This window comes from Ostrinia furnacalis, unplaced genomic scaffold (genome assembly GCF_004193835.3).
Source record: "Ostrinia furnacalis isolate ACB-3 unplaced genomic scaffold, ASM419383v2 OfSCF2039, whole genome shotgun sequence".
Lineage (NCBI taxonomy): Eukaryota > Metazoa > Arthropoda > Insecta > Lepidoptera > Crambidae > Ostrinia > Ostrinia furnacalis.
The window spans coordinates 305375-329244 of record NW_021132278.1 but is presented as its reverse complement, the minus strand read 5'-3'; the positions used below and the strand labels follow the sequence as shown (position 1 = coordinate 329244).

Here is a 23870-nt window from a genome sequence, read left to right as displayed (position 1 = left end):
CCCCAATTCCGCGAATAAAAGTGGAGTGATTTTTTGTACGCATTCGTTTTTGATGGGATTGGTTCAAGACGACGTTAAGCTTATGCGAGTAAAGACAGTGATGTGCGTTAACGTAATCCCCGCGCAGCTAAATGGATGAATATCTTACAAGTAACAGAAGGAGCGTATTTCTTCGCGTAGAGATGGCGCTGTATCTTTACTGGGTCGCGGTATAGTGTAATCAACATTATCGAAATTATTTTATGAACGCAAGTTATTCAGTTCCAAACTGTTTCAATTAAAGGGATTAAGTTTAATAAAATATGTATGTAATGTGATATCTGCAAAGTACTGTCATTTCCTTTGTGTAACCTGTAGTTTTTTTAGTAAACTTGGAGCAAATAACTTGTAACAAGAACTTAAGTATTTCTTCATTTTTGACTGCACCTTTCATCTTATTCTCAGGATTTCGCATCTCGAGCGTCCAATAAAATAAAGTCAAAAGGTTGATACTTAAGAATTTCGTACATACGAAGTTCACAATTCAAATAAGTAGGTTTCGAAGTAAACCTCCTCCCGGCCATGTACAATATAACGAATGCAAAAACAGTCTGACCGGTGTCTATTTTCTCTACAATAAAATTTATATGAAGGCCAAGTGATGAAATGCGGATGTCACATAAAACTTTGAGCATAATTCAAGGATTTTCCTAAACTGAAATTGGTTATAAACGATACTACTTTAGAAACAAGATTAACCAATCCCCGTCGAGCTTCTAATATTTTCCTCAATCAGAAAACTGGTGTGCACTTGTAGACAAGTTTAAATGTACATTTCAACAGTTCAGCAAACTTATTCCTTCCTTCTTAGATCCGATATCTTTGATCTTCACTTTTCCAATGAAAACTGATGGGACTTTGAAAAAGTTTCTCTGCATTTAGCGAGAATCGCTTTATTTTGCTGAATTAATTTTAAGTTCGCATTGACTTGTTAAAGCTAATATTCACTTCGGTGTTTGACATTGATAGCTGTAAAAACAGACAACTCAAGGGCAGATTTATTAGGCTGGGTTGGACCATCTTACTTTAACTTTGACAATCGTCAAAAATCTGTCAAACGCCATACAAAAAACACCGGTTATCGTTATAGTTACGGTCAAAGTTAGGTGGTGCAACTCAGCCCTAGTTAATAGAAACTTAATTATTGACATTGCGAAAATAGAAACTGTATTTCTCTAACAAATAAAGTTAAAATTACATTGATGCTAAGATCTATCTAGGAATTTAGGTAAACTTGTTTCGGATTAAAGTCTTAAAACTTTAAAAACTCGAATTGCCTCATATTTAAACGCGACTTTTAGATTCGACTCTTAACGGTACAAAAATGGTGATAACTTTACTCCGATTTCATTGTAAAGTGATGTTTAAGTATGCCAAGACATTTAAATTTGTAATAGTCGATTTTGTGATACTCAAGTGACCTAGTTTCTTCCGTCATTTTTTGTTAGCACCAGCTGATAAATTGTCCCGGATTGCTTTTTTTATGCAGAATAAGATATTTGACCGCAATCGCACCTGAAGTTAAGTGAGACGCAGTCTAGGAAGGTTCTGCTCTGTAAGTGCCTATTCACTCACGCCTTGAAAAAGCATGTGATTTTAGGGCAAGCTTATTTAGAATGTGTATAAGTGCCCTGAAATGTTCCTACAATCAATCATAAATAATTTGAATACTAACAAAATGTAATGTTGGTTTTGCCGTCCTTATTCAATTAGATTGAGTCACCCTTTCAGCTTCTTAGGCAACCCACGCAATACCTACAGGTCACGATATCAAATGGATTCCATGAATTTGGAAGTAAAGTATGATAGAAATTTCCTCAAGAGATTGAAATGCCTCAGTATCCCAAACTTTGTTATCAAAGATGGGCTCACTTAAATCTGAAGAAACAAACAGTTCTTATATAGGGTGTCTTTTTAAGCATGGATCAAACAAAAATGTTTGTTTCTACTGCTCAAAAGCAATAATGTTCCTCGAGAGAAGGAAGTTCAAATCTTTAAAAAAAAACAGCTTTTCTATACAAATTATTTATCAACACTAATCTATGCAGACATAATTTTTTTTGAGAATTTCGATATCTCATTTGTAGGAAAGTTGTTGCATTTGAGCAGAAGATTATTTTTTTTTTGTTAATCTATACTTAAAAAGACACCCTGTATATTTAGGTTCTATTTATTTAATACAGGAGTAAATAGTATCTGTAAATATTTATTCTTTTATTTACTTAGGTACTAGATATATGTCTGATGCCTATGGCGCTTCATTAACTCTGACACTAATGTTGTTCTTACATCCCACACGATAAAACAAGATTTATTTATTAAAATGATACCTCGAACTTCTCAGTAAATATAATACACGTGGCGTGGATGATAGATCGACTGATTCTTCGAAGGTCTGTTGATTTGTTTAGGATTAATTCGGAAAGCAAACGAACATAACATAGATTGATTGGTATTGGTGAGGTGAAAACAATGCCCAATTAGATTAGATTAGGTTAGATACTCTAGGGACGGTAATTTGATATTTAAATTTTTTGTAAGAGATTCTTCCTTATTGTAACAAACTTTTCTGAAAATTTGTTTTATCTGCCACTCAGAAAAAATAATGACTTCCTTCATTTCAATCAAATTATGTCCACTGCTGGACAAAGGGCTCCCCCAAGCATTTCCACAATAACCGGTCCTGTGCCACCCGCATCCAGGCACCTCCCGCGACTTTCACCAGACCGTCGCGTCGGTCCACCTAGTGAGGAGCCTTTGAACTGAATATTAGTTGTCTATTATAAAACCGATAAAATACTTTAAAACTTTACAAGTATTGGCAACACCAGCTTAAATAATTAACATAATTATTAATTATATAAAAAAGTTCAACTACTTATCCACTTCCTTTTCTGTATATTGTTGTATATTTTGTCACTTGACAAAATTGACTACCATTCCTTCCAAGACCCCAGCACTAGTCCCCTAATACGCTTAACGCCATGCATAACTTACGTATGACATCAAGTGGGTCAGACACTCCGCCATATTACGGCCGCCATATTGTTTTCAGCGTCGGATTACCCTGGAAAGGTTGAGCGTTTTCCTGTCTCATTTGACTTAAGGGATTGAGTGTCACTGTCACATGTGGTATTGAAACGTTCGAAGCAATAAAATCCAGGACAAAATAGGCCCTTGATACTGTCAATCATAGGTGATGGTGACAGACGTAAAGTTAAACGTCGTCAAATGGTTATAGATTTTTATCAGTATTCGATTTCCAGAACATACTTGACTTAAGAGTAGTTTTTGTTGGACAGGATTATGTAAGCTAGAATCAAGTTTATTTTTAAGGACATGTTAAGACGTCAGTCCAACTGAGCCATATCCTAAAGCCCTTATAAATTATGGGGTTACTTACCCATACAATGAAAACCTAAATAAGTACTGCACTTTAAATTCTCGGTAATCGGAGGATATAATTAATAGCATTAAGTAGATCCACCTTTTGTACTATTTTATTGTGCAATGAAGTTTTATAATTAATAATTAATTAATAATATCTCAAATAATAATAATAATAATAATAAATACTCTTTATTGTACACCACATAAAAAGAAACAGAAAGAAAAGGAACACATAAGGTACAATTAGGCGGTCTTATCGCTATGAAATCAAATCAAAACTACTCCATTTTACTTTTGATTCTCTTGGGCAATACAGTGATCGGTTAAAGTGAAAAGAATAAAAATAAATATTTTATAGATAGCAAACTTTGCTTTATATTTTACCTACTTATTTACAAAGAGTAAATATTCAAGTTTACGTAAATAAAATACAATACAAAATTCAAAAGCCTCAGAATAAAACAAGCTATCCTCCACAACATTCGCGACATATTTTACTTTGTCATTCTACTTGCTCACTTGTAGCCATAAAAACACGCCATAAAACCACAAAAATGAATCCACTTATACATCAGAAAGTTTCTTAGAACTTTATGGTATTCGAAAATCACAATCGCTGTCTTGAATTTCCTCTCCATTCCGTGCCATAAACATCCAAGTTTAGTGCGGTGAGTAAATAGAATTTTCTTGCCTGTGTACTTTCAGGGAAATTTGGAAAGTGCGTTTTATTCCGACGACTTAGGGATGAACGTTAAATGTATAGTTTGTACACAATAGAGATTGAAACAGTGGGTTTTATGGAAGTAATAATAGTGCCGCGCGTTTTGACTGTGGTGTATCGTTAGGGCGTGTAGAGTTAGAAGAAGCTTGGCTCTACATGAGTTCTGATAACTTTTTCACAGTGCGAGCGAAACATTTAACTATACTGTATTTATTTCATAAAAAGTAAAATAAAATAAGTACCTACCGCATTTTGTTTTTAAAAAGTTGAAAAAAGTACAAATTGGGCATATTATTATTAGTCCTGTCATTTCTGTACCCCCAGTGAAAAGGGATCTAACTCGACTTAGATCAAAATTGACTTTATAACATAATGTGAATCTCTGAAAAATTAGCTATTTTTGTATCTAATCGGTATGTTTCTACGACGTATTGAAAAGAAAATAATTTNCATTAATATTTGTTTAGAACAGTTTTATATATAAACTATATTTTAACACTTTATAAATGTTAAGCCTAACTTGTTAACTAGTTTAAACCAGTTTAAACATGTCCGTCCTATTAAGACCGATGTCATTATTTTTAAGGTAATTGTTCGTATTGGCCGCTGCGATACAAGCTTTCCTGCTTAGTGCAGAGACCGCCAGAATAATTTGTACAATGTGACATCTTTTAGTAATAAATACTTTTTTACTTTTTTACTTTTTTTTTTACGTAGTTAAATACAGGGTGTTAGGGAATCGATGGTATTCTTTCTTTAATGGTGTTCAGAACATGCTTTTGAATTTAAAACTTGTGGCGTATCTTCTTCCCGTTTGAATAATATCAGATTTTCTCATTTTAACCTAACCCTTACTAGTAAACCTGTAACTTAATATCAAAAATCATTTCACCATCACAGGGAACAATTTTCCTCTGAAATCACAATTTAAAGTTAATTTCAGAAATTGGTAGCATTTTAATTTATTTCCATAATTAGAAACGGAATTTGAAACTTTATTGCTCGGAAAACCTTCCATTATTAATAACGGTGAAACATCTTATTTAATCGAAAATCGCCCATTTCCCAAGGGTTTCTGTGGTCTGTTGATTCTAGATAACACTCCAAACCTTTCATTTCACTCCAGGGTAGGGTGACCATTTATTAAGTCTCTACACCACTAAATTTTTATCACCGAAAAAATTTTAACAGGTTATGTAGAAACGTGTGGAATATTGAAAGCAAAAGAAAAAGAAATGGTTTTCATGAAGTTAATTTTTTTATTAAATTTTCGTTAGTCCGTATTTTACGCGTCACAGCTGGGTCACTCCGCTGCTCGCTAGAGTAGTCGTACGCGCTCGCACGTAGCATCGATCTGTCTGTCTCGCTCACGCCTCGACCACGCTTCCAGTGTTATTATTACGTACTTAGCTAACTTAGACCAGTTTTAATTCTAATAAGTGTTACATTATCATACTTAAATAGTGCTAGCGACGCGTGTGTCAATAAATTACCAATTTTAGGAGGATATTTTGAGTCACTTTATTTTACTCTTTTTTTTTGCACAAATGGGATCAGTATCAATAACTCATTACCCAGAATTTTTTTTTTCGGTGATTAAAATTTAGTGGTGTATAAAAAGGGAGAAGTTCAGTGTTAAAGAATTACATCTCAAAACATTTTCAACATTACTAGATAATGAAAAGGTTGCGGCGAGTAACTAAGTACAATACAAGTTAATCTTCTATTATAATTATCTATAAAAGCGAAAAGTCACTGACTGATTGACTCACTCACTCATCACAAAATCTCAGAAGCTACAAGTCTACTAGGAGTCTCAAATTTTGCATGGGGGTTCCTTATAGAACGTAGGTGCTTACTAAGAAGGGATTTTGCAAAATTCAACCCATAAAGGCGTAAAACGGGATATACGTGTACGAAGTCGTGGGCGGCTGCTAGTAATTTTATAAAATCTACGTTGGTTGCTTCAATGCTACAAAATATTAGAATATTTCCAGCACTGGACTGATTTTAACGTGTCGCATTGGCAAACACTGTAGTTTTTTCTACGAGTATACAACAATCGCTATCAAAACAGCAATATTAACATTTTGTAATACTCAGATTTAACCTACATTTTGAACCCAAAGAACTATGGTCCCCAAACCCTATCCGGGATTGACGGTTTGACAAACAAACCCTACTTAAGGGCCTGTTGACCCTGACGTAACAAAATATTTCCAATGGCAGAATTATGGAGGGCCCTCCTAAGGGACGCGCTCTAAACTGCATTAACATTCGGATCGCTTAAGTACCTATAAGGATCGGGGAAGTTTAATAATGGTATATTATGAAAGTTATAAATAAATAATAATATTTTTAGTAATTGGGCCTTTATACAACGTTTAGACATACTGATAATAAGTATGAACCCACTGCACCACTGTTTCAGAAAGATAATATGGGTCATCAATAAATGCCTCGTTGGTTGATTTGGACTCAAAACTGTTGTTACAGCTTCGAAGTTAAATTTGTGCCTATGCAATTTTCTTATTTTAAAACAAATATTAAATAAAGTTGACCTATTTTATTTTATCTCTTCTTTCTGAAAGAAAAAGATAAACCTGTGTTTAGAGACCACACAATTGCCATCGTTAGGTACCGCTTAACCATGACCGTGGAAATAAAATAAAAATAGCTTGCACAAATTTAACCGATTTAACCGATTTCATCGTTCTCAATATAGGGCAATCCTTTGTCCGAATGGAACCGAATTGTCTCAATCAAATTACTGTTACGTTCGTTCGTTCGTTCGTTCGTTTCAGCCAAATGACGTCCACTGCTGGACAAAGGCCTCCTCCAAGGCTTTCCACAATGCACGGTCCTGCGCTGCCCGCATCCAGGCTCTTCCCGCGACCTTTACGAGATCGTCGGTCCACCTAGTAGGAGGCCTGCCCACTGTTATGTATAAAATACAAATATTGCAATCTCACGTAATTCCATCGGTGAGCCAACCGTTGCTGTTGGGCACTTTTCCAAAAGACCGATCGTGCAGAAAAAGTACTGTCTCAATAAACACAAAATTTGTGATACAAGAAAAACAAGCAAATACCTTTACAAAATACAGGGTGATTTCACCAAATTGGAGAAGCAGTGCCCCCACCAAGTCGAGCAAAAAAGCGGCACGGCCGTACCATCCTTTTCTCGAAGCAATTCAGGCCATTTTCGACCCCCTGTAACTTCGTTGTGGATGAAACTAGAAGACTGAATTTTCAGTTACCATGTAGGCATTGTAAAGACACGGTACATTTCAAATTTCATTCAATTTGAACCAGTAGTTTAAGAATTATAACGGGTCAAAGTTTCTTAATTTTGTCACTCACTGACTCACCGATCATCAAAAGGCACTTCTAGCAAACCTAGAAGCTTTGGAATATAAGTAGTGTTTGGTGTATGAATCAAGGAAAAACTAAAATATTTGGGGGCACGGTAGTGCAACCGCCAAGTCGAGTAAAATTTTTCAATTTCGGTCCAGTTTTCTAGATACAAACTGTTGTCTACAAAATACAAAAAAAAATGAGATCCCATCAAAAACAATACTTGTCAAAAAAAACAAGTCTCGCAACTCAGTTGTTCTACGGTAAAAAGTTGTGAGATCCATGTAATACCAAGCCCAGGCCAGGAAATCTTTAACGTTTTACATAAATATATTGACTTGGCCATCGCATGAAAACACGTGTAAATTAAATTATTTAGTGCCTCTCAGGTTGTTATGGGGTACAAAATATTGTTTTTTAAATTCCCCTTGGCCCACTGGTTTGGGAGTTTGACTCAATATTTCAGGTTTTGACTTACAATGAAAAATGTATTTTTTTAGATATTGCAGACATTCTCAACCCTTTTGTCAATCACGTGTCTAACTCCTTAATTACACAATGTGATAATCACTGTACTTCGAAGGGCACGTTAAGCTATACCAAACACTGATTGCGCTTCATAAAACCTGAGAATAGGGTCGTGACCCTGCTAGTTAATCCACACGTTAGAGGAACGAATACAAGTTATTCTTGAAGCATTTTTATAAAAATATATCAAAGGAATATCTAAGGAAATTACCTTGAATCAAACCACTGAGGTAATACCCTAACATTGAAGATAATCCTACTTTCAGGGACTAAGACGTTATTCCATTGCTTCATGAACATAAAGGTTGGATATTCGAATCTAAAAATTGATTCAGGTTTATTTGTAGCTAATGTTTCTGAAAATTATAATAAAATCCACGAAAATTTATAATTTTATGGTATGTTTGATTTATTATGAACTCTCCTATCGTGTAGGTAGTTTCAACCGAAGTCAAAAACAAACTGGTGGCCATTATAAGCGATTTTTTCGGCTTATAAATACCAATAGCTACACGCTCCTTAACTTTCGTTTGCTAAATCAACGAATCCGGGCACGGTACAATTACTTTCGGATTGTATCTGGAATCTTGCCATTCGATCAGATAATCAACATAATTATATTGCTTTGGACAATGTGATTGATTAAGCTTCCAATGTCTTATCAACTACAGCACCTTCAGCATTATTAACTTTGAGCTCCTCCTATGTTCTTCTGACTATTTTCGTTGCGGGTCCAAAGACAGTTTAACTTTCCCCGGGACAAACTTGACCTTTACTGGTAGGGTTTTTGTTGACGATCAAGCTGTAGATCCTGGCTACACAGGAGTTGCAGTGGTGGGAACCCATTCCCAATCAGCACTATTACACTTCTTAGGAATTTAGACCAGAACGATGGCTTTATAGAGTCCACTTTCAAACTTTCGTTCACTAGTTGACGGAATGTGTCAAGAACCAAAGAGAGCGGCTGTCATTGGTGAGTCAATTAAATCTTAAAACGCTCGATGTAGCGATGGGCGATTATTACTAAATTAATCGAATTATTCGAATAGTCTCTATAAACGAATGTATTCGATAAGCAATCGCAGTGATTCGATTAATCGACGCGCGCCGTATTTCTAACGAATAACATGATTCGTTAAACCACAGGATTGCGGTCCTGTGAGCGCGGGCCGCACGGTACTATTTACTACAACGAATGAATCGTCGCGTAAAAATAGGTAAATAGATTTATCATTCGATTGTCGATTATTATTCGATGTTTTTTTCGAATTACTAAATTTACAATCGAAAGTTCGATTCGTTCGTTTTTTTTTAACAATCGCCCATCGCTAGCTCAATGTAGGAGTATTTCATATCATTTTAGCCAACCCATCATCAGATGCTGCTAAACTTATTTACGGCATGGTTTCCGTGATTCTTCAGTGACAGTTACTCGTTTTATTTATTGTTTAGTTTTTTTTTTTTTTGGTTATTGAGTTTACGATTAGGTTATGATGGGACTGACATACTATGTAAAAGTCCCTAAATTAATAAATAGAAAAAAAACTGTTGTTGATCACAGATATTAATGAATAATCTCTATTTTTCACTATAAAATTCAACGCACCCTGTATAAGTTGTACTACAATCCATTGTATTATAGAATACCACACACCTTATCACAAGGAGAAAACAAAATTGAATCACGAGAATAGCATTTGTATAAATCATGAGATGTACGGTGTTTCCTATATTTGTGAGATACAACAAGGCAGCCGTGAAATTGTTTCGTGAATTTTAAGGGAAGATAAGTTCAGAAATCATATTATTTGAAACAAGATTTCTGATGCAAGATTAAAGTTATTATTTTTTAGAGGCGTCGGTTATAATAAAATTGGATAAAAGGAAAGAAGAAGAAATTTTTAAGAATAAAGTTTCATAATTTCAAAATGACTTACCTATTCTATTAATGCAAAGAACAAACTGAATTCTAAGTCAAACTTTGATAATTTATAGTTTTCATTCACGGTATCAAAAATTGTTTTCATTCAACTCTGAATTCAACAAAATGTACATAAAGCCGTATTAAACTTCATTATTAAGCTGAGTACTATCACAGATAAAGAGATTCAAACATTAAAACCTACTTAATCGTATTTTTAGTACTTGATGGCAAATATTACGTAAAGCAATGATTAGAAACAGATTTTTCCTGGGTAAAAAAGCTAGAGTTTGAATTAGGCTGTCGGTTAACGTATAAAAAAATACTGGACACGTATTTTTCACTTTTTCAAACTAATGAAAATTGAAAGAGATCAAGTGCGCCAAAGTTCAAGAGAGGAGGCCCGTAACGTCAAGGAGTGCTATAAAGTGTAGCACTTTGTGACGTCACGTGGAACTTTAACGCATCATTACTTCGTAATTACTTACGATTGAAAAATAAAAATATACGTCTCCAACATTTTTGGATAATGTATTGTAATGGACGGACCAAAAGTTTTTTGTTTAGAAAACTAGCATTTTTAAAATTTTTCAGATTTGCTGTTAAATCAGTAGGTACCTGTCATTGTCAAATTAGACAAAACTAACAAGCACAAAGCTTTGCTGTCCACAAACCTAAAAAAAATGCAACACCATTGTATAATAAGTTCTGGCTCACAGTCTGCGCCTTGCTTTCATAATTTTATCAATAGTGCCCATTAAACTTAAGGACTGACACATAAAAGGAAGCAACTAAGCCTGTTTTGACGTCATAACCACTGAAAAACCAACATTAAGCTTTCACAAGTTTCTCAAAGGGATCCTTCAGAAAATTTTCTTGAAAAATAACACGAACCAACGACGAAAACGCTTTATATTAAATTACTTGAAACTTGATATTTGGGCGTACCTGCGCGAAGGCTTCTAAGTAAACGTCTGCATACGAAAGTATGGGCTTATTAAAATATCATACGGGATTTGGAATACAGAGGAAATTCTTCGTGGAATGTTTAACCGAAGTAAACAAAATATTCGTGTTCTTAGATATTTTACAAAACGACATCTACCATCCTTCTTTATGACGGGGAAAATAATGCATTGAATTGTCATGTCCAGTTATGTAGGGATCTATATACTATTAGAGGCCGGTAGATCTATTCTCATAAATAAAACACTGGATACTCATCTTGTACATTATATTGCCTTATTTTAGACACAATTCATCACTTAGCACAAAAGCGCGCGGAGTCGTCTCCGCGCGTCCCTCTATTCTGACGTTTGATTCTCGTGTGACATTGACGTATTGTCAATGTCACTATGACAGCATCTCATTGGCTATAACGATACCGCTATTTTAACGTTTTAGATTTTTCATAATTAACAATACGTATCAGAAGAAAGCAAATTATATATTCACTAAAATAACCCAGTATTCTGTCGTAGGTACGCAGACGCTATAAGTGCGAATGCGACAAACTCCTTGACTACTTTACTAAATCTTAATTGAATGGTGAAAAAAGGTGTTCTCAAACACCCGATATTTTTATCAATGTATGTTGTATTGATTGAAAATGAATGCGTTAAAAATAACCAATGCTAAATAGTTGATTCTGTGCTTAAAGGACAGTCGATATTAAGCTAAACAAAAAGCATCGTAAGTAGTTGTAGTAAGTATAGTACGAGGTTGCAATGAATGACTCTGATGAACTGACCCCTCTATGGTCGGATTAATATGTAAACGCCTATTAAGTTCACGAATAGCCATGTTGCGGTGACAGTTACTAGGCGATGAAGGCTTTTCATTTGACTAGTAAAATAAGGCGTAGGCAAACCTAGGTGGAAATGTATTCAAGCTTGTACTTATGTGGGACACGGTAAGTGTTGGCGGTACTCACAGTGGTGTAGAAAAGTTCTAGTGTTGAACATGGACCGCTACCAACCGTGCGATGTGGAAGTCATTTGGGGCGGCCTATGTTCAGCAGTGGACGTCCTATGGCTGAAATGATGAACATGGACCGGAAAAGGTAGTGGAGGTAGATCTTCCACTCGGTGGACCAACGGTCTAGAGAAAGTTGAGGGAAGCACCTGAATGCGGGTAGCACAACATCGATTGTTGTGGAAATCCTTGGGTGCCTTCATCAGCAGTGGACGTCATTTATTTGGAATTTAAACAAACAAACGAGGTAGAGAAGGATTGGGAACATTTCTTTGCCTTTTGTTTGTCTTTCAATACCTACACTGTTTTCCAACACGATATTAAATATCTACGACGGCCGATGGGGCAGCAAGGTTCTGGAATGGAGGCCGCGTACCGGAAAACGCAATGTGGGACGTCCACCTACAAGGTGGACCGACGACATCGTAAAGGTAGCAGGGAAGCGCTGGACGCAAGCCGCTACCAATCGATCAACATGGAAAGCATTAGGGGAGGCCTATGTTCAGCAGTGGACGTCCTATGGCTGAAATGATGACGATGATGATGATTAAATATCTTACCTACTTCAATTGATTTTTTTTAAAGTTTAGACCTTTAACATTCTAAAGTTATTACCTAATTAAAACTTGATCCTACATCTTCCATCGCAAAAACACGGGCATATCATTAAAAGTTTCAACATCCAGAATTTGAAGCAGACACCTTTTCACTTATTTCACTTAAGCAAAAAGGCGAACTTCCATTTATAAAGATAGTTAACTTTCAAAGGAACTTCCAACTTTGTTCATGTAGACCTGAAATGAGTCCAATACGACAAACAAGTATTGGTCTAGACTAAGAGCTAGTGAACGATAGACCTACGTCATTTTATGAAAACTGAAAGTTTGTAGGCGTATGCTCCCAATATAGGTTAGAATAAATAATAATAATAATAATACCCAAACACTTACACCATATCCTCAAACTTATTGATCTTCCGGAAAATAGTTTTATCACAATGCAAAAAGCAGCTGTACCTACTAAACACCTGCAGAATAGTACGGCGTTTCCTTCAAGATGAGCCTGCTGCCTCAGTGTGCCCATCGTAATACAAACAAATATTTTAAAATCAAATAGGGATCAGTTACTTGGCAATGCCCGTAACTGATCTTATATTACCAGCCCTTAAAGCTGAGATAAAATACACAAACATATAAATAATAATAATACATTTATTCAATTAAACATGGATCTAACAAGGGGTGAACCCTGACACCGAAACTAGTAAAAAAATACTGTATTTGAATGTTGGTGCATCATGAAGTTGTCAGTGGCTTTTGCAGCTACCCTCAAAAAATTGTGCTGATTTTTATGTTTAATATTTGGGCAGTAATTACAAGTAGTTTCTTTAATAGCCAGACAGATTTTGACAGTTCCAACTCCTTGCCATTCAATCTTTTGAGGGTAGCTGCCAAAGCCACGATGACCCAAACTTCATGATGTACCAACATTCTAACCTGTGGGAAGCATACGCTGACAAACTTTCCGCTTTTATAAAATGACGTAGGTCTGGCGTTCACCAGCTCTAAGTCTAGTCCCTTTACATTGAGGCAACTCGTTACAAAGTTCGAGTGGATGCAGCTTTTACTGAAAGTAATTGTTGGATGCAATACGAATCAAACCTACATAAGGACAGGACTGTTACGTTGTCATGAAAATATTTTATTCATAAAGCAGGGGAAATCCTTGTCAATTCCCTTTTTTTATCCACAACTAGCGACCCGCCCTGACTTCGTACGGTTGCAATGGAATTTCTCGGCTTTTCTCTTCTATGAATGTTTTATACAAATAAACCTTCCGGTATCCTTCCGTTTGGCCAAATTACTTTTCGCCAAATTTCACTTCGCAAACAACTTATCGCCAAAGTTTCATTTCCCAAATGAACTTTTAGCAACTGTACTTTTTGCAACTAATTCATTTGGTCAAATTATCATTTGGCCAAATTTTACTTGGCAAATGTTTATATCGCAAATGTTTTATGTTGCCAAATATTACATCCCAAATAATTTGTTTGGTCAAATTGATACTTCACATACTTACCCACCGTTACCCACAAATCAAAGTATAAGGCACATGACCATGGTTTTCACAAGAATTTTATGTAAAACATTGCAGGAAATAGTATGGTTGCAAAAAGTAGGTATTACAGAAAAAAGTAGGTTAGGTTAGGTTAGAACAGTGACCCTTAATGCGCGAAGGCGAGCGAAGCGTGCCGCGGCAGCGGCCGCCGAGCGCTAGAATCACCTCTATTGTTAATGAATCGTTTGGAAATTTCGATAAAAAGAATGAAATAAGGAAATTAATGTAGAACAAATTTTATATTAACTACCCACTAAACAAAATAATAACCACAAGCTAATTTGTATCCATTCTATGCACCAATCAAATTACTTTGTAAATAGTTTATCGTGAAACATTTTTGCCTAATGAAACATTTGGCAAACCATACTTTGCCAAACAATAATTTGCTAAACAATAATATGCCAAAAACAACATTTGCGAATTAAAAGTTTGCCATAAGTTGCTTTGCCAAATGAGAATTTGCCGAATGAAAATTTGCGAAACGTTGTTTGCGATGTGATAATTTGGGAAACGTTTTTTGGCCAAACATTAGTAATCCAAACCTTCCTCTTGAAGCATAAAAAACCGCATCAAAATTAAGTAGTTTTAAAGATCTAAGCATAGGTACATAGCAACAGACAAGACGGCGTTGTTTATAATATGTAGTAAGTATAAGGAAGCTGTATGGATTGTGATGATCAGGCCAAAAATGGAAACGAATTTCACCCGGAATCCTCAACCACGCAGAAACTGGCTTTCTTACCTCCAACTGTCAGAACAGGACCATACTGAGGGCTGAGTGTGAGTTTTTTTCAAACGCGCTCACTAGTGAGTGCGTCAAAAAATTACATTAAATGTATGACGGATTGTACAGCGCCCTTAGCGGGAAACTCTCAAAAACTAAAATTTTCATACCACACCCAGCCCACTGATAACATTTTTGTTATGGCGACAGATTTAGGTAAGGTGGTGGAGCTAACCAGATGAACTAAAAGATCAAGCCCTACAACCAAACCGGACCTAAAATGTTACGGACCGGACCTAAATCGAAAACGGGACCTCTAGCTCTCAGGTGGTCTTACCACTAGACCACCTGAATGCCAAAACGATCCTACTTATCCTATTGTGGCTTGTAAAATCTTGTGTAGCGCTGAAATTAGTCAGTGGCTGAAGTGTTATAATTATGCCTACAGACATAATTATGCTCTGTCATGTCATAATGTGTCAATGTCACCCCTTCCTTGCCGCTCCCATGTACTTATCAGGCACAGGGTTAATCGCTAGATCTATAATAGCACTTAACAATACTTAAATATATTACCGATATAATAAAGATTTGTTAACGTAACGCATAATTTTAATTTAGCCGAGCCTTTTGATCGCTGAGTCAGCCCATTTACTATAAAGTCTAAGTAAAGGCAAAAATGTAAGCAACCTGATCTTAAGTACAATAAGGGTGGAAATTTGCATGGCCTCCTTTCTAAAGAAACATTAACGAGGATATAAATCTATTAGCAATCTTGTTTGCGGAATTACCTTGACAAAGACGGTTAAACTGTTACTTAACATTGGATTAGGCGGTGCGCAGACGAAGATACGCGGGACACGCAACTTTGTGCTTATGTAACGCTTATTGGGATAGAAACTAGAGTTATTATACCGAGCACGGTGAGTATTGATTTTAACATCGGAATGACGAAAATTTCAACTCTAAATACGCTTAATACAGTAATTACATGCTAAGTGCCAGATGAAATACAGATAACTTTTATTACACTTTCCACTATTTTGCATTTTTTTTGTTTTCTCTTTTAACATTTTACCCCATTTTTTTTTACTGCTAAGCCCAAAAAGCAGACTAGACTTAGACTAGCAAAGAATACTGCATGCCTATGATATTAAATTCCGCACTATGTATGTACTAATTTTGTTTATGTGAAGAAAAAAGTTATGTAATAAGAACCATTCAGAACTAAATGCAACAATATTATGACTAAAATAAACAATGAAACAATAAACACAAGGCACAAGACGTAAAAACCTAAAATTCACAAAAGAGTTTTTCTCACTGTTTTTCGCCACAATGTGCCTACGTCAGCGCACAGCCTTTAGTCGTTTAATGTATATTTTGCGTGGTTAACCTGTCACCAAGTCCTGATTGATAATGTCGTTGGCTGGTTCTGTATTTTAATCAGCCCTATAACTCTTACTTACAGAGCCTTTGGAAGGAATTCGGCTTACGGAAAAACGCTTCTAAAACTTTTATTCCAATTGTTGATTTTAAAAACAGTTGAATAAAATGTAAGATACGTTTCTTAAGAAAAACACGGAGTGGATACTTTAAATGGAAACATATTATTCCGATAAAAATTGAATAATAATATGGGCAAGAAAAGTTTTGAATTCAGCGTTTTGTAGGTTCGTATCGATAATGGAAGCTTCAAAGCGCGTCATTGATTGAAATATATTATTTACATCATCCACAATAAAGAACTTAGGTAGGTATTTACTTACTTACTCATAAGCGTTTTTGAGTGTAGATTCATAATCTTATGGGTCTTAATGACTATTATACAACAATACATTATACATAATTATAATACGCATCTCTTCATGTTATTTTAAAAGAAAATTACGTCATTTCTTTTTAGACTAGCTGTTCAGGCACACATACTTTCAATGAGCACGGTACGATTGCGCGGGACCTATTTAAATCTGCCGCCAACTCCGTCCCGCCAAAACTTACACGGCGAGCGCGCGCGACTACAGTAGCGCCGCGCCGCGTCCACGACGGAAAACGAACGAAAGCTATGCAGCTCGCCCTCTCGCGTTTGGGCCGGCTCCGCGAGTGCCACGCTTATTGTGTGCTCCAACGGAAATGTGAAATTTGGTGACTTTTTGGAAATGTTTTGTGTGTGAGGCCTCCACAGTACTTTGCTTGAAGTTAGTGACTCAAGTGAACCACCGAAGACACCGGGCGAAGCCCTAACTACCGGCCGGCGGCGTCCTACAGAGTACCTACCAGCAGCGCGGCGGCAGACAAGGTACCTGTTCGATTGTTGCTGTGTTTTGTTGATTGTGTTGTGCCTGGACGACACTGGGAAACTCATATTCGCTATCGAAGTAGTTAACACTAGCTTTTCGCCCGCGGGTCGCCCGCGTGGAATTTTGTCTGTCACAGAAAACCTTTATCGCGCGTGTTCCTGTTTCAAAAATCGGGTTTAGTGGTATAAGCAAGACAGACAAACAGACAGAGTTACTTTCGCATTTATAATATTAGTATAGAATTAGTATAGATTCAACTCAATTATGATCATGTTAACAAATCTGCGACTTCTCGCATAATACTTAGTACCCAACCTCTCAACTACCACTTGGTAAAATCGTCGTCTGTTTTCAGACTCGCAGTCCCACTGCTCTTATGTGTCGTCGCCTTTAACCACACAAACCTGCTGAGCTTATACATGGTTGTCGCCATTACCCACAGTGAATTATCTGGCGCAAACACCATATTTTGGACCAGTTAGTATCTGTAACAATGGAAGTCTTAGCTAAGATAACACTCCGTTACTTCAGATGTGCGTCTGTTCCGGTGTACCATTGTTTACGATGTACCCAACTGGTACAAAGGGATTAATGTGTAACATTTGTAGCGTTGTTGTAGGGTCATGCTGCCTGTTTGCATCCTTCACTCTATTCGTATTATACTACGCGTATTGAGCGTAATACAGCTGCAAGTAGCTACAAACTCTATAGCTCCAATATCATCGTCATCAACATTTCAGCTATAGGACCTCCACTGCTGAACATAGGCCTTCTCCAGTGATTTCCACATCGCCCGGTTTGTAGCGACCTTTATGAGGTCGTCGATCCACCTTCTGCGTGGCTCCAAGATCACTCTTTGAAAAACAGTTAAATACTTAGGAACGTCAACTGTTATAATAAATACAGGCACTGCGGGACCAAAAAGGGATTATTCCCACCCTTGTTCCCGCCGCTGCAACTCTTGTGTAGCTAGAATCTATAGCTTGCCCGCCAATAAAAACACAACCAGTGAACGTCAAGTTTACCGGGGAAAATTAAACTGTCAGGGCATTGGTCAGTTGTTTTAATGTGACGCGTCGTTTAGATACGAATAGGTTGGAGGACGCGAACAGGCAAGTTGACCCTATTTCCAGGCAAATCAGCAAATGTTACATTCACAGCCTGATAACGGGCGATGTTATATCTCGCTTCTATTTGAAGATATTTTAGGCTTTGTGTTCGTCTCTTTTGATTGTTACCGCTCACATGTCATGTTCTATTGTATTTTATATCTGCTACAACAACTACAACAAGGTAAACTGGATGAGAATGCCTTATGGCATTAAGTTCGCCTAATGTTAATATTTTTGGCATTGAAGTATAAATAAAATAAACAACGTTAATCACGAATAATATAGTAAAGTAAAACAGTTTATCACGAGTATATTACGGATTTACGTGACTATACCCATATCTCGTTCCCACCGCTGCAACTCCTGTGTAGCCAGGATCTACAGCTTGACCGCCAAAAACCCAACGCTCAACCAGTGAATCACGAGTATAGTACCTATAAGGCCTCAGCCTCGAACTTAGCGGGCAGCGGGGCGGGAGCGGCGGCGGCGCTGGAGCGGGGCGGGCAACGCAGACCCGTTCTCGAAACAAGCGGGCAGCTCGCGCGGCGCTTTAGCGGCGAAGTGTTGTGTTCGGGGTTGTGTTGTCGAGATATTTGTTTTTATTCGCAAACGAAATGTCTGAACAACGGCGACAATTTTATTTCGATTAAAATTTATTCCTAACGCTCGATTTATTGTGGGCAAAAGAAGGAGTGCGCTCTGCCCGCTCGTTGCCCGCTCCCTCGCCGCTGCCCGCTCGTTGCCCGCTGCCGCCCCGCTGCCGCGTCGCTGTTTTCGAGAACCGGTCTATTTGATTTTACGCATAAGATCCTGCCGCTCCCGCGCCGCCGCCGCCGCCGCCCCGCTGCCCGCTAAGTTCGAGGCTGAGGCCTAATAGCTGTGCTCGCGACTTTGTACGCGTGAAAACCCGTTTTCGCAACATTTTTCATTGTTGCTCTGCTCCTATTGATTGTAGCGTGATGGTTTATAGCCTATAGCCTTCCTCGATAAATGGGCTATCTAACACTGAAATAATTTTTCAAAACGGACCAGTAGTTCCGGAGATTAGCGCGTTCAAGTAAACAAACAAACTCTTCAGCTTTATAATATTAGTATAGATGTTCAGAAAAGACATATGAAGCGTTGCGACATCGACCCCCTAAAGTGGGAAAAAACTGCTAGCCACCGTCTGGAGTGGAGGCGCCTGGTGCGGAAAAAAGTTAACGACTTCGAAGAGCAGCGGAAATCTGATCTTGACTCGAAGCGCGATGCTCTTAAAGCCAGACCAGCAGCGGCTATCACCTACAACTATATCAGCGGTGTCCTAACGTGTCGACATTGTTCGCGCACGTTTACCAACAAGATTGGCTACTGTAGCCATGTGAGGGCACATGATAGGGCAGCCCAGCGTAGCCCTCTTATTGCGGACTAAAGGAATTTTGTCGCAGTTACCGTAGCCGAAAGCGGCTTGGGAGTATATATATATAGATGTATAATTGACGTGTCTAGTCTATTATACAGATATTAATCAATTACACACATATCGCCACACCCTAAGACCTTTCGCACGCTCCATTAGCGTGGTGTAGCGTGATCAAACGATTTGACAGTCATAACTGAGCGAGTGTGCGTTTGTAGCGTGGGGTGCGAAGCGAGAGCTGTCAAATGTTATCGCTCACATGCCCATAAGATACGCAGAGGTCCTGACGTGTTGTGATAACAAGAAATGTGAAAGATTTTGCTTACAAAAAAGGAGTTATTTGTATGATTAACGTGAGTGATTAATCTTTGGTCTGGCACTGAGGTTTTTATTACTTTTTTCTTATTTAGAATTAACATAATATTATCTATGGTCTTTAAATTATTATAGAGGGTGGAAACGATAAGTATTTGCACGCTATTATTTCTAAACTATGCAAGATAAAATATCAAAATAGTGGTTACTGATCCTGAAAGTTCATGAATTACGATTCAGATATTGTATTTTTATCAGAAATCTGCGATCTAAAATTATCTATTCAACTGTACATTAAACTCAGTGGTCAAACTAAGAAAGGCACCTTCAAGAACTTCAGCGAATTGTTGATCAGGAATCCAATATGGCGGCTTAAGTATGGCAGAGGGTTACGACCCCGGCTGTCACTGTCCTGACGATTGGAGAAGAATATTAACAGTTCAAAGCCCTGGGGAATACTTATGGAAACTAGCGGCCGTCCACGACTTATCCCGTTAGGGGTTGAATTTTGCAAAATCCCGTCTTAGTGAGTCCCGTCACCTACGTTCTAAAAGGAAACCCCATGCAAAATTCGAGACTCCTAGCACTTGTAGTTTCTGAGATTTCGTGATGAGTGAGTGAGTGAGTCAGTCAGTGACCTTTCGCTCTTATAGATATAGAAAGATAGAACACAATGAAGAAACTTCCACTTTGTAGGATTTTTTGTATAAGTAATACGCGAAATGTTGTAAAGCGAGCAACATCCGCCCACTTTGGGAATCGATAGGAAAAATAGACAAACGAAAAAGGTTGGACCAACCTTTTTCGTATTGTCTATTTTTCCTTTTCTGTTTAATAATCTTTGTTTGTTATTATTATTTTGGTAAGCTTCAGCATATAATATCAGCGCATTTCTTAGCATTCAATATGATTATTATGCACAAAAAATGTCTTTTATTTCCGATGCCGCGCAAGTATACGCCCTAAGATCCGCTGTCCGCAACATTACTATATTGTTTGACTTATGGTTATCACCACCAAAACGCTACTTAGCACAGGCACAAGCATAGCAGAACCTCTAGCTTCACAATTAAAATTATCTTTAATACATCTGTATTCCTAATGATAAACTTCATATTAACTTTTAGGGATTCCAGAAAATGGCGCCCTACCTTTTTGTCTATTATCTTCCAAGAACTCAAAAGGCAATCAGTTTACCATACATGTAGATAGAAAATGTATCAGTTAACGTAAAAAGTAAAAGGTTTCAAAACGTAATTATAAAGTTATTCCTCTATAATGAATATCACCGGTAACAAATTATTAAATTATCGTAGTAGAAAAATTCTTCAGTCTAACCTTAGTATTGCGAAGTTTCTCTTGAAAATAAATTAGAACAAGTTTTTAGGAGTTCAGAATATAGACTTCAAAGTAAGTGAATTATACATATATTTTTTTAGTGGACGGCTGGTAATAGAGGTCAGTTTATTAGTGAGTCAATGAATTTATTATAAACTTCTCAAGAAAACAACTTCCAATCGACCTCAACCGTGGAACGACTTTAAGTAGGCATAAATCGTAATATAATAATTATGTTTTATTTTTTTCTTTTTTTTATGCATGACAAGGCATGATAAGGCAGGTATTTGACCACAATCGCACCTGATGTTAAGTGGGATGCAGTCTAGGATGGTACATATACTATCCGTATTCATGCCATAGCATGAATATGTGAAGCATACTTCACATAAACTTTTAGGGATTCCAGAAGTTGGGATTCCTATCTTTTTGCCTATCTATATAAGTTCCTATGTGAATTACTTTTTCCATTTCATGTTTTTGTGTACACACTGATTCTTTATACATTACTAATAGTTATTATGATATAAGTCACAAGAAAAAGCTCTTTTCAAAAGCTACATTAAATAACACCTATACTTTCTTAAAACGCTCTGATTTTGAGTTTCTCCAAAACAGATAATCTTTACCTTTTACCCACTATTAATCTAATTAGGAAAAGCTTTTATTGGTTTGAAAATCAAGAATTTTCTTTCATTCTAAAATACCTAACTAACAAATCATGGAGTTTCGGGTAACATCCTTATTTATTACCCCCAATATAATGCAATCTGACAGTAACTACGATAATTAATGGCGATAAAAAGCTCTCTCGTGCATAAACTTGCTTGAATGGGCAGTGGGCACTGCTGCTGTATCTCTAATCCATAGACAATTGACTTTTTTCTACGGCATCGTCCACGTAGATGTCTATAAAAAGTAATCTTTCAAACTATACCTAGCATATTATGTGCTATTTCTATGTAAAAACTCTAAGGCCTTGTTTTCACGGCCATCCAGTTTTGCGGGATACAGTAATATAGAATTATCATGTGAACACTCATAACATCTCATAAGTTGTCTGAAATTCGGATGGATCGTTTTTGCGGCACACTGCAAACGGGATGTGAAAGTTAATATTAAAACATGCATCCCAAAAATAATTTAAACGTTTTAATTACTCACGCTATTCTCTAAAATCAAAATAAAATGCGATTATCTGAAAGCTCGAATATCAAAGAATTTAAAAAGCTTTTCAATTTTAAATCAATGAAATAAAATAAACGCGCTAAATAAAAACGCTCCAATTCTAGCGCTTAGACGTTTTAAAATATCTCTAAAGTCCCAATAACATTTTATTGAGCCGATTGAATCGTTCGCAAATTACGTTCTTATTGCCCGTCGCGGAATACAGACGAGCTTTCGAACATTTGAAGCCGTAAAAGTTGTGTTTTATTTCTTTCATCAATTGAAATATATTCAAAATAGTATTCTAATTTTATATGGCAACTATTTTTCAAATTGCCGCACGCTTCATAAATCAATGAGGGTAAATAATAATCTGGAAAATTCCTGAAAAAACATCACACTCCAAAGCTGTAATCAAGAAATTAACATTAAATTCCCATTAAATCGTCCACCTAATTGTTGACAGTAAACGTTTTCACCTCGACTACTAACTTAATTATTCATCAGCCGTTTAGCTTATGATTACACTGAAATGCAATCAATTGAAAGAATTTAAAAATTGTGTTACCTCAAATCACTTACATAGCAACAATCCTTAGCACAACACAGCACAAATCACACACTAGCACAGCACAAGCACAGTTTTCGAATCGATGTGTGGGATTTCGGAGCACGCAAGCGTGTGCGAGCGTGTCAACGGACGGAGCGAAACTGCGGCGAAAACCGCTGGGGCGCTAGCATCGCCCGGACGGCGCAGCCCCCGCACGTTTCTCCATCGAAATAAAACACTAAAAACCTAATAACAGTTAACTTCATTGATAAATTGAGATGGATTAACCGATAATTGGGGACTGTAGGTATCTCTGTTTGTTCTGTGCTATCTAAAAGTCGATACTGTGATTTTGAATGGAGAGAATCGCTTATTGCGAACCAATAGCTGTCAATAGTTTAGGTTTTTCTAGTCTAAGTGATTCCAGTCGTATTCAGCTGGCGTGTTTTCTTATGTAAGTTATTCTGAAGCCTCTAAATTATTGGATTAGTATTCTACACATAGCTTTAAAGCTACTAGTCACCTATAATATTCATTGGATTGACACCTACGCACATTAAACTTAATTTCTTTACAAAAACACTTTATTTATACACTGAAAACCCAATAAATTTTCAATTACAATAGGTAACCTAAAAGTTGTGATAATTGTGTGAANATAAATAAATAATCTTTGAATCTTTAATTTCCCATTGAGATTGAGTTTCATTATTATAAATGACAAACATTTAGTGGTGTAGCTGTTAAAGTTATATTATGTGTCCCACTTAAAAGAATCGGAAATAACTACTACGTACATCAAGAATAACTTATGTACTAAAACGTTACTATGTTTGCTTGACTGTAAACTTTACTCGCAACCTACACACTGTGGTATCTTATCCACTTTGTAATACGAGCGATATTGCAACGAAA

At 36.8% G+C, this 23870-nt stretch overlaps 1 protein-coding gene across 3 annotated transcripts in view; it reads right to left on the bottom strand.

Moving 5' to 3' along the window:
- LOC114354322 (zwei Ig domain protein zig-8-like) overlaps window positions 1–23099 on the bottom strand; it is a 173757-nt gene extending 150658 nt beyond the window's left edge. For 2 of the 3 annotated variants that reach the window (XM_028306637.1, XM_028306640.1), the window contains exon 1: window positions 22988–23099. The gene's annotated coding sequence lies outside the window, so the exon portion shown is untranslated. Of the gene's footprint in view, window positions 1–22973 lie in introns of all 3 variants that reach the window. The other variant, XM_028306638.1, reaches the window with a different exon arrangement.
- Between the last annotated feature and the right edge of the window lie 771 nt (window positions 23100–23870).